This window comes from Tachyglossus aculeatus, chromosome 1 (genome assembly GCF_015852505.1).
Source record: "Tachyglossus aculeatus isolate mTacAcu1 chromosome 1, mTacAcu1.pri, whole genome shotgun sequence".
Classification (NCBI taxonomy): domain Eukaryota; kingdom Metazoa; phylum Chordata; class Mammalia; order Monotremata; family Tachyglossidae; genus Tachyglossus; species Tachyglossus aculeatus.
In genome coordinates this window covers 156317719-156331503 of record NC_052066.1, presented here as the reverse complement: position 1 = coordinate 156331503, position 13785 = coordinate 156317719, and the positions used below count along the sequence as shown (strand labels likewise).

Sequence of the window (13785 nt, the reverse complement as noted above, 5' to 3'; positions counted from 1 at the left end):
GATTGATGCCTGTGCCATGGGGGTCCCAATCTTCCTGGTCCCTGCTGTGGCTGTGGCTGGGGCAAGACTATGACATGTGGTGGGCACAGGGGCTGGGCAAGAGTGAGTCAGAACTGTGGGGCTGCAGCTGCACGGAGGCTCAGCGGTTCCACAGGCCACCCTGGATCATGGCGGGGGGATGTGGGCAGGGGCGAGGGGAGCCCCTTATGCCTGACCCTGGGACCCAAGGACAGCCGGAGGTGGGGGCAGGGGAGAAGGAGCTGTAAGACTCTAGACTGTAAGCTCATTGTGGGCAGGGAATGTGTCTGTTCATTGTTGCATTGTACTCTCCCAAGCACTTAGTACAGTGCTCTGCACACGGTAAGCACTCAATAAATTTGATCCGATGAATGAATGCTCCTCCTGTTGGACCTTTTACTTCCTCTTCCTTTTGCCTCCTTCCCTTCCTCTCTACTTCTTCAAAGCTCCACCCCAAGTTCTCCCTGAATCCAAAGTGCCCCACAATCCCCCATCATTTTTCATCCTTAGCTGGAAAACATAAGTCAGGAGAACTGGCTCCCAGTGTGTTTCAGATCAGCATTCTTGCAACATTTTGACTCAACACACAGCTTCACAGGAAACAACTGTGATGGAAGTCCAAGGACTGCCTGCATTCCTGCTCTCTGGTTATAGAAGCATTAAAGGACCAGAGCCACCATTGCTGGCCTCCCCCTTCAAACCTAGTAAACAAATACTTCACCGCTTCAGATGCCAGGTTTGCTCGGTTTCTCTACTATCTGAGGTAATACAGCTTTAAGGATTCTCTCTAAAATGCTCAGCAACATCAATTCCCATTTTTCCAAGGCATCATACTTATTTTCTTTTTTTATGGTATTTGCTAAGCCTTTACAATGTGCCAGATACTGTACTGAACACTGTGGTAGATAGAAGCTAATCAGGTTGTACAGCCCATGTCCCACATGGGGTTCACCATCTTAATCCCCATTTTACAGATGAGGTAACTGAGGCACAGAGAAGTGAAATGACTTGTCCAAGATTGCACAGGCAAGTGGCAGAGCTGGGATTAGAATCCAGGTCCTTCTAACTTCCAGGCCCATGCTCTATTCACTAGGCCACACTGCTTCTCATATTCCACTGGAGCTGGGTTTTGTTTTGGGGGGGTAGGGGAGGGGGGAGAGGGTTATTTGCTATTTTTAGACTTCATCGGTCCCACCTGTTTAGTGGGTTCAAAGAGGGCCAGAGAAGGTGAGTAGGCAGTGTGGCCTAATGGATAAAGCACAGGCCTGTGAGCCAGAGGGCCTAGGTTCTAACCCTTGTCTGCTAGCTGTGAGACCTAGGGTAAGTCACTTAACTTCTCTGTGCCTCAGTTTCTGGAACTTCAAAATGGGGACTCAACATCTGCTCTCCCTCCTACTTAGCCTGTGAGCCCTGTATGGCCTGATTACATTGTAACTACCCCAGTGCTTAGAACAGTGCTTGACACATAGTAAGCTATTAAAAAAACCAAACAAAAACCCCCCACAAGCAACATGAATAAATGAATAGGGTGATTTTTCTGATGACAAGTTTGCTATTACAGTTGATCAGCATGGAAAAGTGACACTCTGTTTTGTCTCTTATATGAGTATTGTGTAGACACACATGTCTACACAGCCTACCCAGTCTACCCAGCCTACCCAGTCACAGTGCCATGGGAGTTATCCAGTGATCGATTTCATTCCCAGTTGACATATGAGGGCCTTTGGGGCCAGAGTGTGCAAGGGGAAAACAACTTCCATTCCCTCAGCCTCACCTCATTTTTCAGCCAGCCGCTTCAAGGGGAAATGAAGAACGGGTTCTGTCTTCAGATTTCCTCTTGTTTTAGATTTTTTCACTTGTGAATGGCAGGAAGCATTCAAGGAAATATCTGCTCCTCTTCACTTTCTTTAATAGATCATTCTGTGCCGCCACCCCAAATCCTCAAAAATCTCCAATCATTGTCTATCCAACTCCTCATTAAGCAAAAAATCCTCACTACTGGCTTCAAGACACACAATCAGCTCTCTTTCTCCTATCTATCCTTGCTTTTCTCCCACTACAACCCAGCCCACATATTTCACTCCGCTTCTGGGAGTCAGAAGGACATGGGTTCTAATATTGGCTCTGCCACTTGTCTGCTGTGTGACAGACACATTACTTCACTTTTCTGGGCCTCAGTTACCCCATCTGTAAAATGAGAATTAAAACTGTGAAACCCATGTGGCACACTCACTCATCCCGTCCAGATTACTGCATCAGCCTCCTTCCTGACCTCCTAACCTCCTGTCTCTCCCCACTTCAATCCATACTTCACTCCGCTGCCCAGATCATCTTTCTACAAAAACATTCAGTGACACTTTCTCCTGGAGACATTATCTAAACTTGGTTTTTCTGACACAGTCCTCTCCTGATTCTCCTCCTACCACTATGACCAATCCTTCTTTACCCTTTTCACTGGCTTCTCCTTTGCCTCCCATCTCCATCATCCTCCCAACAGGCACTCTTCTGGGTCCCCTTCCCCATTTTACACTCACTTTCTTGGGGAGCTCGTCTTCTCCCCTGGCTTTAACTACCATCACTACACAGATGCTTCCTGAATCTACCTTGCTAGTCAATCAATCATATTTATTGAGCACTTACTGTGTGCGGGGCACTGAACTAAGCACTTGGGAGAGTACAAAATAAGAATATAACAGAGTTGGTAGATACATTCCCTGCCTAGCCTTAACCAACTCTTTTATATTGCACTCTCCCAAACATTTAGTACAGTGCTCTGCGCACAGTAAGTGCTCAATAAAAATGGTTAATCGATTAATTAACCTCTCTCCTTTGCAATCTTTCATGTCCTCATGCTTCCAGAATAATCTTTCTATAAACTCCCCCCTGGTACCACAAAGACAATATGTCTCAAACTGATCTCCTCATCTTTTCTCCTAAATTCTCTCCTCCACCTAAAATTTTCCAATCATGCTTCACCCCACCACTGCCCTCCCCACCTCTGAGGCCCGCTACCGTGGCATTTCCTTGATTCCTCCCTCTCTTTTAAACTGTCCCATCGGCTGTTCCTTCACAACATTTCCAGTATTCACCCTTCCTTTCAAACCAAACGGCCACTACGCCATTCCAGGCTTATGTTACATGACTTTATCAGTCTCCTCAGAGATCTCCCTACCTCCAGTCTCTCTCCTCTACAGATTACACTTTCTTCTGCTGCCTGGATCATATCTCTAAGACAGCCTTCTGGTCAGGGCTCTCCACTACTTCAGTCAATCAGTGGTGCTTACTGTGTGAACAGCACTTTACTAATGGCTTGGGAAAGTACACCATAACAGAACTGGTAGGCATATTCCCTGCCTATAAGGAGCTTTCGGCCTAGCCTCTACTTGGCTTTAAGGCATCAAATTAGCTTTCACCCTCTACTCATCCACTCTACCACTGCACCCTGACTCGCCTTCTTTGTTCCTTTCAAGGTAACCTATTTTCTTCCCTTGTTCTTGTTTCCTGCCATCCCCTCTTGCTTGCTCACTCCTCCCTTCCTATCTAATATTCTGCCATTCTGCCCATCCTCAAAGCTCTTTGGAAATTACACCTCCTCCAGAAAGCCTTTCCTGAGTATTTCTAATCTCCCAATCTATGCTACTGAAGCATTCTCAACCTCCCGGAGGAGTCATGTACATATCTTACTTAAATGTTAATTCTTGCACCCAATTATCTACAATGTACTTTAGCATCTGTCTCCCGAACTAGACTGTACTTTCCTTGAGGGCAGAGATCAAATCTTTTAATTTTACTAGACCCTTCCAAGTGCTTAAGACAATGCTCTGCACATAGTAAATGGTCAATAAATATTATTTATAGATTGGCTTAGGTGCCTTTTTGTATTTTACGGTGTTTGTTAAACACTTACTATATGCTAGGCACTGTATTAAGTACTGGGGTAGACACCAGATAATCAGGTTGGACACACTCATCCCCATTTTACAGATGAGGGAATTGAGATGCAGAAAAGTTTAATGATTTGCCTAAGGTTACAGAGCAGACAAGCGGCAGAGCTGGGACTAGAACCAGATCCTTTGATTCACAGGCCATGCTCTTTCCACCAGGCCCTACTGCTTTGGAATACTCAGTAGACACAGAAGACATGCAAGGAAGCTCCTTACGGGTAAGGAATATGACTGCTAATTCTATTGTACTGTACTCTCTCAAGCTCTTAGTACAGTACTCTGTACACAATAAGTGCTTGATATATACCACTGATTATTGACTGAAGGAGAGCAGGAGATGGAAACAAATGGCCAAGTATACGCTAGATGAAAGACCCAAGGGACAAAATACACAAGTGAGCAAATAAAATAATTTCTAATAAGCTGCTACTTAGAAGGCTTTTGGAGGGATAGGAGAGGGCAGTCCACGTGGAGGGAGAGGCTTAGTGAGAGGTATATCAGAGACTTTACCTTCTCTCATCATCATCAATGGTATTTATTAAGTGCTTACTGTCTTGCAAGAGTACAGTACTACAGAGATGATAGACCTGTCCCCTGCTATGCCTGATTCTCACCTCCCAAGCATGGAGGGAAGAATGGCATTTTGTAAAAGAGTCCGACAGAGCTCCTGAACGTTATGCAGCATGGAGCATTAAGCTTGAAGTCTCCAAACGATGTAAGAGAGACTCAATGTTCTTGCTAGAAAATTTAATTTGCCTCCCCCAAAACAATACCCACTGGATGGCTAGGGAAAGTTTTGCAGGTGCCTGAGGGTTCATTTTTTTCCAAGTTTGGGAAATTTTACAACCACCCACACAAAGGCATCTGCTCTTTATTCTTGGAGACTGGGGAGCCAGAGAAAGGCTGGACAGCTGGGATCGCAGCTGCTGTGGGTTGTAGCATCGATGAGAACACTGCCCGTGGCCACTGAGATCATGCTGCCTGCAAATAAACCCCCACAATCCTGACATCAACCATTTACTGATAACGAGTCTTGAAAACTGACTTTAGGAAACTCACCAGCCAGTCTTATTTCCTCCAAATCCATTTCCCTAAGCCATCATAAGAAAGGCACCTATTTCCTTGGGCCTGAAAGAAGTCACTGAAGCTTGTTTATTGTTTTTACTTCTGGCTGGGAGTCTTAAAGAAACTCTTAGAAAGCACTTCAGCTCCTGGAAGTTCAAAACTGTGGGGAAGTAGCATGGCCTAATGGATAGAGCACGGCCCTGGGAGTCAGCAGGACCTAGGTTCTAATACTGCTTCTGCCACTTGTCTACTGTGAGACCCTGGTCAAGTCACTCCACTTCTCTGGGCCTCAGTTACCTCATCTGTAAAATGGGGATTTTCAGACAGAGCCCCATGTAGTACAGGGACTGTGTCCAACATGATTACCGTATATTTACCCCAGCACTTAGAACAGTGCTTAGTACACAATAAGCGCTTAACAAATACCATCATCATCATCATCATCAAAACTCTTGCAGGCTCTCTCTCCTTCACCGCTCCGGGTACTCCTCTGGCTTACTGGAAAAAGTACGGGCTTGGGAGTCAGAGGACGTGGATTCTAATCCCGGCTCTACCATTTGTCTGCTGTGTGACCTTGGGCACACTCCTTAACTTCTCTTTTTCTCAGTTACCTCATCTGTGAAGTGGGGATTAAGACTGAGAGCAGCTCATGGGACAAACTGATTACCATGTATCTACCCCAGTGCTTGGAACGGTGCTTGGCCATAATATACCATTATTATTATTATCATCATCATCACCCAAACCAAAGCTCCACTCTGGGAGGCTCCCTCTCTTTCCCCTTACCTGGGGCCATCCGCCCTTCTATCCCCACTTCTGCCACCATCCAGCCAGATTTCTGATCTCAGTCCTTACATTCCCCAGGCTCCCTCCAATCAGAGATTTCATGGCTCCTCCCTTTGTGTCTCCACAAAGACTGCAGTTCTGTAGGCTGTTTTTTAATGGCATTTATTAAGCACTTACTATGTGCCAAGCACTGTATTAAGCACTAAGGTATGTACAAGCGAATCACGTTGGACACAGACCCTGTCCCACATAGCGCTCACAGTCTGACTAGGAGGGAGCAGGATTCAATTCCCATATTACAGATGAGGAAACCGAGGCACAGAGAAGTGAAGTGACCAAGGTCACCAAGCAAGACAAGTGGCAGGGCCGGGATTAGAACCCATGCCCTTTTGACTCCCAAGACTGTGCTCTTTCCATTAGGCACAAAAGAACACCGGCTGTTCGGTGGATGGGTTCTCAGGATGAAGGGGGGGATTGCTTAGTCTTGTCTTAAGCTGTTGGGTTGTCTCCGATGCACAGTGACACCACAGACACATCTCTCCCAGAACTCCCCACCTCCATCTGCAATCGTTCTGGTAGTGTATCCATAGAGTTATCTTGGTAAAAATACAGAAGTGGTTTACCATTGCCTCCTTCCATCCAGTAAACTTGAGTCTCTGCCTTCGACTCCCTTCCATGCCGCTGCTGCCCAAGTCAAAGTGAGTTTTGACTTGTAGCAGATTGCCTTCCGCTTGCTAGCCACTGGCCAAGCTAGGAATGGAATGGGTATGCCTGTGCTTGACTCTCCCTCCCACAGTCGAGACTGGTAGACTACTGGAAATTCTCCAGGTGTGACCCTGAGAGGCTGTAAACTAAGGGTCCCAGGCCCATCCCTTAGTGGTGCAGGACCAGAAGACTGGGCACAAGAGGAAGCTTCAGTTTAGAAGTAAAGGGTGGAGGAGCTGGGGAGTTGGGGGACAGAGTGTGCTGGGCCTGCCTGGTGAAGGAGTGGAAATCCAGATTGAAAATAGCGAAGGAGTCCCCAAATGGTTGCGTAAACTGGCCTATGCCAGAAGTAATCCAAGGATCGATTAATCAATGGTATTTATTGAACATTTACTGTGTTCAGAGCACTGGACTAAGTACTTGGGAGAGTGCAATATTAACAGAGTTGTTAGACATGATTCCTCCTCTCAGGGAGCTTACAATCTATTGGAAGAGGCAGACAGTAAAATCAATTAGAGAGAGAGAAACTGCAGATTATAAGGCCTCATACGGAACTGTGGAGGGACTGAGAATGGGGGGAGTATCATAGAGTTTAAGGAGCTTGGCTCTTCTCAGGATCGCACCAGGACAGTTTCCAGTCATGTAGAGGCATACCCATTTCATTACTAGCTTGGGCAGTAGCTAGGAAGTGGAAGGCAATCTGTTACAAGTCAAAACTCACCTGTACTGGGCAGCAGTGGCACGGGAGAGAGTCGAAGGCGGACATTCAAGTCTACGGCTCGGAGGAAGACAATGGGAAACCACTTACGTATTTTTCCCGAAGAAGAGGGACTGGGGAAGAGAAACAAGGATCATCGATCCTTTCTTGCATATGAGGGAACTGAGGCCCATAGAGGGTAAAGACCTTGGTCAAAGTCACACAGTGAGTTCATATTCTCCAGACCCCCAGGGCAGTGCTTTGCCCCTGGGTCTAAAGGAACCTCAGGGTTCCCACGGTTTATTTCGCAGAAAAAAGCTGCAGTCATGGCAGATGTTTTCCTTTAGGATCTGCCTTCATTCTCCTTGGCCCCATTTTATTTGTTTAATAATGAAACACTCTTTGTGAACAAGCCCTGTTCCAGTCCCTCCTACCACAATGTTTTTAATTATGGTATTAGCTAAGTGCTTACTATGGTTCAGGCACCATACTAAGTGCTGGAGTGGATCAAGCAAATTGGGCTGGACACAATCCCCATCCACATGGGGCTCAATCTGAATCTCCATTGTGCAGATGAGGTAACTGAGGCCCAGAGGCGTGAAGTGACTTGCCCAAAAGAAGTCCCATGTCAGACGAAATGAACTCTAGCCCATTGGCTCCCAAACTTTTCACTCTGTACAGAGTAAACGCTCAATAAATAGGATGGATTGATTCTGGTCCAGGGTTGTAAAAGCAAGGCACCATGTGAACTGGGGGCCCAGAGAGGGGATTAGTGGAGTGGGGATGTCTGGCTCTCAGCCGTCCTTGGATGACCAAAGCTGCTCCCAGGACCCCGGAGTGGGTGGGGACTGAGCTGAAGGCCCATTGTTGGGTAGGGACTGTCTCTATATGTTGCCAACTTGTACTTCCCAAGCGCTTAGTACAGTACTCTGCACACAGCAAATGCTCAATAAATACGACAATGAATGAAACACAAGCCCCTGCTCTTGATGTGAACCTATGAAACTGTGGCCCACTGACTGCAGTTTTGACTGAGAGTTAGAAATTACCAGCTCTGTTTCTGTCTGTGCTTTAGGGGTGCTGTTGGTGCAGCAGCGTGGCTTAGTGGAAAGAGCCCGAGCTTGAGAGTCAGAGGCCATGGGTTCAAATCCCAGCTCCGTCACTTGTCAGCTGTGTGACTTTGGGAGAGTCACTTCACTTCTCTGTGCCTCAGTTACCTCATTTGTAAAATGGGGATTAAGACTGTGAGTCCCACGTGGGACAACCTGATTACCTTGTAGCTACCCCAGTTCTTAGAACAGTGCTTGGGACATAGTAAGCACTTAACAAATACCATTATTATATATAAATGCTTAGTACAGTGCTCTGCACGCAGTATGCGCTCAATAAATAGCACTGATGATGAAATACGATTGAATGAATGAATGGTGGGTCAGTGAGCCAGTGTGGCCTAGTGGATAGATCATAGGCCTGGGAATCAGAGAAGCAGTGTGGCTCAGTGGAAAGAGCACGGGCTTTGGAGTCAGAGGTCATGGGTTCAAATTCTGGCTCTGCCAATTGTCAGCTGTGTGACTTTGGGCAAGTCACTTAACTTCTCTGTGCCTCAGTTACCTCATCTGTAAAATGGGAATTAAGAGTGTGAGCTCCACATGGGACAACCTGATCATCTTGTAACCTCGCCAGTGCTTAGAGCAGTGCTTTGCACATAGTAAGCACTTAATAAATGTCATTATGACTTGTACTTCCCAAGCACTTAGTACAGCACACAGTAAGCACTCAATAAATACGACTGAATGAATGAATCAGAAAGACCCGGGTTCTAATCCCGACTCCGCCGCTTGTCTGCTGTGTGGCCTTGGGGAAGTCACCTCACTTTTCTGTCAAGTCACTTCTCATCTATAAGCCGGGGATTAAATCCTACTCTCTCCTACTTAGTCCGTGAGCCCCGTGTGGGACGGACAATGTATCGAACCTGATTATCTTATCAGATTCTGATTATCTGCACTTTCCTTTCCATCCAAACTGCTACCATGTTAATACATTCACTCATCCTATCCCACCTGGATTACTGCATCAGCCTCCTTGCTGACCTCCCCACAGCCTCCTGTCTCTCTCCACTCCAGTCCATACTTCACTCTGCTGCCTGGATCATTTTTCTACAAAAACATTCAGGACATATCACCGCGCTCCTTAAAAAGTCTCCAGTGGTTGCCCATCCACCTCTGCACCAAACAAAAACTCCTGAATATTGGCTTTAAAGCACTCCACCACCTTGCCCCCGCCATACCTCGCCTCGCTACTTTCCTTCTACAATCCAGCCCGCACACTTAGCTCATCTAATGCTAACCTCCTCACTGTGCCTCAGTCTTGCCCGTCTTACCGCTGACACCTGCCCCACATCCTGCCTCTGGCCTGCAATGCCCTCCCTCCTCGAATCCGACAGACAATCCCCCCTGCTTCAAAGCCTTATTAAAGTCACAAGAAGCCTTCCCAGACTAGGCCCCCCACACCCCAGGCCCGTTTCCTATTCTCCCACTCCCTTCTGCATCTTCCTGACTTGCTCTCTTTGCTCTTCCTCTGTCCCAGCCCACACCACTTATGCACAAACCTGTAATTTATTTATTTATATTGCTGTCTGTCTCCCCATTCTAGACTGTAAGCTCACTGTAGGCAGGGAATGTGTCCATTTATTTTTGTATTGCACTTTCCCATGAGCTTAGTACAGTACTCTGTACCCAGTAAGCACCCAGTAAATACAACTGAATGAATGAATGATCTTGTATCAACCCCAGTGCTTAGAACAGTGCTTGGCACACAGTAAGTGCTTAACAAATACCATTGAGAAAAATGCAGTAATCCTTCCAGAGGAAGCCAAGGATATGGCATTTCTGTGGCTTAACTGCTGCACATTGACTTTAATTGTTGCTTTTCAGTAAACTATAGTTCAACTCCACTTTCCTGGGTTGACAAACCCTATTCTCTAGGGGTTTCATGGTTTGTTATGGCAGGAAGTGTCCCTATTCAGGCAGCCAGTCAGTCAATGTATTTATATTGTTCTGCTATAAGAGCAGGCACAGGAAAGGAGGAAGAAGCCAACTGAATTTGCTGTTTTGTTCTATTTTAATGCAGCTGTGCCCCAGCGCTTCAACCCTGAGGGGAAGCACTGTGGCCTAATGGAAAGAACACAGATTTGGGAGTCAGAAGGACATGGGTTCTAATGGTGTCTGCTGTGTGACCTTGGGCAAGTCACTTAACTTCTCTGACCTCAGTTTCCTCGTCTGCAAAATGAGGATTCAATACTTCTTTGCCTTCCTATTTACATTGAGACTCCCATGTGGGACCTGATTATCTTGTATCTAGCCCAGTGGTTGGCACATAGTTAGTGCTTAATCCAAATGAAAATTAAACATTATATTTGAGCACCTTAGTTTGTGGGATGCCCAGGATGGCTGAGCAGTGCAAGTCCCATCCTTGCTCCAGCACTGATTGTCTCTATCTGTTGCAGAATTGTACTTTCCAAGCACTTAGTACAGTGCTCTGCACACAGTAAGCGCTCAATAAATATGATTGAATGAATGAATGAATAGTAAGCACTTAAATGCCATCATTATTATTTAATTCATTCAATCAATCAAATTTATTGAACACTTACTGTCTGCAGAGCACTGTACAACTCAGTGTGCCTCTCCCAGCGGGAGCCTCCCTCCTATTTTCAAATGCTGATAGGGCTGTGGGTATAGAACTATAAGCCACCCTTTTCCCCATGAAAAAGACAGAGTCAAAAGCAAAGTGGCCTAGTGGCTAAAACACAGGCCTGGGACTCAGAAGGAGGTGGCTTCTAATACCCGCTCTGCCATTTGTTTGGTATAATAATAGTAACAATAATGATGGCATTTGTTAAGCACTTACTATGTGCAAAGCACTGTTCTAAGCGTTGGGGGGGATGCAAGGTGATCAGGTTGTCCCACGTGGGGCACACAGTCTTAATCCCCATTTTACAGATGAGGTAACTGAGGCGCAGAGAAGTTAAGTGACTTGCCCAAGGTCACACAGCAGACACCCTCCCGGGTGGAGGACCCGGGATTCGAACCCATGACCTCTGACTCCCAAACCCGGGCTCTTTCCACTGAGCCACGCTGCTTCTAACTTAGACTTGGGGAACATCACTTTGCTACTCTGTGCCTCAGTTACCTCATCTGAAAAATGGGGAGTAAGTCTCTGAGTCCCATGTGGGTTGTGGACTGTGCCCAACCCAATTAGCTGGAATCTACCCAAGTGCTTGTCACAGAGTAAGCACTTAACAAATATGATAAAAAAAACAGCAAGGGTTAGAGTCAGAAGACCTGGGTTTTAGTCCTAGCTCTGCCTCTTGACTGTTGTGAAACCTTGGGCAAATCACTTAACTTCTCTGAGCCTCAGTTTCCTCCTCTTTAAATGGGGGTGAAATATCTATCCCCCCACCCCGTTAGACTGTGAGCTCCCCTTAGGACAAGGACTATGTCCAATCTGGTTATGCTGTATCTACTCCAGTGCTTTACAGAGTGTTTGGCATTAAAAAACTCCACAGTTATGGGTGAGTCTCTGACATTTTAGAAGATGAGTGAATCTGGAGCAGAGTTAGAGGAGCTACAAAATCCAATCCCACATAGGTTTTCAGTGGGCCAAGAAAACACATCCTGATTTCTCTCTTTAGACTACATTACCCAAGGTAATTTTACCATCCACCAACATTCACTGCTTCCAGATCAGTGGTCACACTTTGAATGACATTGCTTATGTTATGCTAAGTTTTTTTTAATTTTTTAAAATGGTATATGTTAAGCACTTACTACATACCAGGCCCTGTTTTAAGGACTAGGGTAGATACACGCTAATCAGGCTGGATACAACCAATAACCCACATGGGGCTCACAGTCTTACAGTCGTTTTACAGATGAGGTAACTGAGGCACAGAGAAGTTAAGTGACTTGCCCAAGGTCACACAGCGGACAATTGGCAGAGTCAGAATTAGAACTCTTATCTTTCTGACTTCCAGGTACAAGCTCTAATTAATTCACTAGGCCACACAGCTTCCCGCTGGGATTAAATTCCACAAGACTGTAAACTCCTTGAGGATCATGCCTGCCAGCTCTATTATACTCTCCCAAAAGTTTAGCACTATACTTTGCTCACAGTAAATGCTCAATAAGCACTGTGGACTAGTGTATAGACAATGGGCCTGGGAGTTAGAAGGACCTGGGTTCTAGTTCCGGCTCTGCCATTTGTCTGCTATGTGACTATGGGTAAATCACTTAACTGTGCCTCAGTTACCTCATCTGTAAAATGGGGATTAAGACTGTGTGCCCCTTGTGGGACAGGGACTGTGTCCAACCCAATTACCCTGTATCTATCTCAGCGCTCAGAACAATGCTGGCACATTGTAAGCGCTTAACGAGTACCATAAAAATAAATACATATCATTGATTGATTGATGGATTACCAGCTCACAGTGTTGCTTTTTTGAAAGTCACACCCTTCAGTGAAGCAGCTTTTTTGAAAGTCACACCCTTCAGTGAAGCAGCGTGGTTTAGTGGAAAGAGCACAGACTTGGGAGTCAGAGGAAGTGGGTTTTAATCCCGCCTCCGCCACTTGTCTTCTGTGTGACCTGGGGCATGTCATTTAACTTCTCTGTGCCTCAGTTACCTCATCTGTAAAATGGGGATTAAAAGCGTGAACTCACGTGGGACAACCTGATTTATATCTACCCAGCACTTAGAACAGTGCTTGGCCCATAGTAAGCACTTAACAAATGCCATAATTATTATTCTGAAAATCATTACCCATTCAAGTCTTCCACATCCTTCTTCTCCTTCTGGCAGTCAGCTGTGGTATGACCAGTGCCACTTATTCTTGGGTTTTGAAATAGGAATGGAATTTTTAAAAGTCCAGGAACACACTAAACTGAATATTCAGTTTAGCTGATCACAAAAATTCAGTGGTAGCAGAAGTATTTATTGAGCACCCATTTAGTGTGGTGCACTGTATAAGGTGCTTGGGAAGCAACATATTGGGCAGGACATAACAAGGAAGTGACATCTTCCCTGTCCACAAGGAGCTTACTCTCTAACAGGAGAGACAAACAAAAACATTAACTAGCATGTGGGAGAGCTATGATTTGCCAGACTCAGTCTAGAAGTTTTGAGACTAGTGTGACAATAGGTAAAATCCTGGTCATGGGGTTTGGAGCATTCAGTTGCTTCATACTTCCTCCTTCCCCTTCATTCCTCTGTGCTTCCTATTTTTTCTCTCCCTCCACCACATCCCTCTAAGAAACTATTACAGTGTTGTCAGTGGACAAGGCACCTTTGGGGACAATATCAACAGCAGAAACAATTTATTAAGTGTGACTGAGTATCAGACTGCGCCCATTTGACTGTGCCTAACTGACTCTCTGATCCTACCCCGGCCAAGAGGAAAGCTGGCCTCCTATGTTTACTTGGATGATGATCATGATGATGGTATTTGTTAAAGCACTGACTATGTGTCTAGCACGGTTCTAAGCACTGGGGTAAATATAATCTAATTAGGTTG

At 45.8% G+C, this 13785-nt stretch overlaps 1 protein-coding gene and 1 non-coding gene across 2 annotated transcripts in view; both read right to left on the bottom strand.

Moving 5' to 3' along the window:
* The window catches only part of ITPK1 (inositol-tetrakisphosphate 1-kinase), a 277367-nt gene that overhangs the window by 49097 nt on the left and 214485 nt on the right, over positions 1-13785 (bottom strand). The window lies entirely within an intron of this gene.
* Positions 6522-6659, bottom strand: LOC119934908. Its single transcript, XR_005453035.1, has one exon. It is a non-coding gene; the product is annotated as a small nucleolar RNA SNORA7 (small nucleolar RNA).